The 439-nt window shown below is 43.1% G+C and overlaps 1 protein-coding gene across 3 annotated transcripts in view; it reads left to right on the forward strand.

The window, feature by feature from the left end:
- Positions 1–439, forward strand: part of ATP13A4 (ATPase 13A4) — a 125,562-nt gene that overhangs the window by 46,108 nt on the left and 79,015 nt on the right. The window lies entirely within an intron of this gene.

Below are 439 nucleotides of genomic sequence, written 5' to 3' on the forward strand. Positions count from 1 at the left end.
CTTTCTTTCTTTCTTTCTTTCTTTCTTTCTTTCTTTCTTTCTTTCTTCTTTTTTAATTTATTTGACAGAGAGAGAGACAGTGAGAGAGGGAACACAAGCAGGGGGAGTAAGAGAGGGAGAAGCAGGCTTCCCGCCAAGCAGGGAGCCCAATGTGGGGCTCGATCTCAGGACCCTGGGATCATGACCTGAACTGAAGGCAGACGCTTAACGACTGAGCCACCCAGGCGCCCCTGGAGCACATTTTCTTGCAATAGCCTGCTCACTGTCTTCTAGAACTTGCTGCCAGTCTAATCTTTGTCATTGTCTCTTCTATAGTTTTCTCTGGAAGTCCTTGCCTACAAGAAAATGTCCTAGATACCTCATCCTAGCATTTAAGGCTATACACTCTTTATTTTCTTTCTTTCTTTCTTTCTTTCTTTCTTTCTTTCTTTCTTTCTTT

Source organism: Phoca vitulina, unplaced genomic scaffold (assembly GCF_004348235.1).
Source record: "Phoca vitulina isolate PV1807 unplaced genomic scaffold, GSC_HSeal_1.0 scaffold8, whole genome shotgun sequence".
Classification (NCBI taxonomy): Eukaryota; Metazoa; Chordata; class Mammalia; order Carnivora; family Phocidae; genus Phoca; species Phoca vitulina.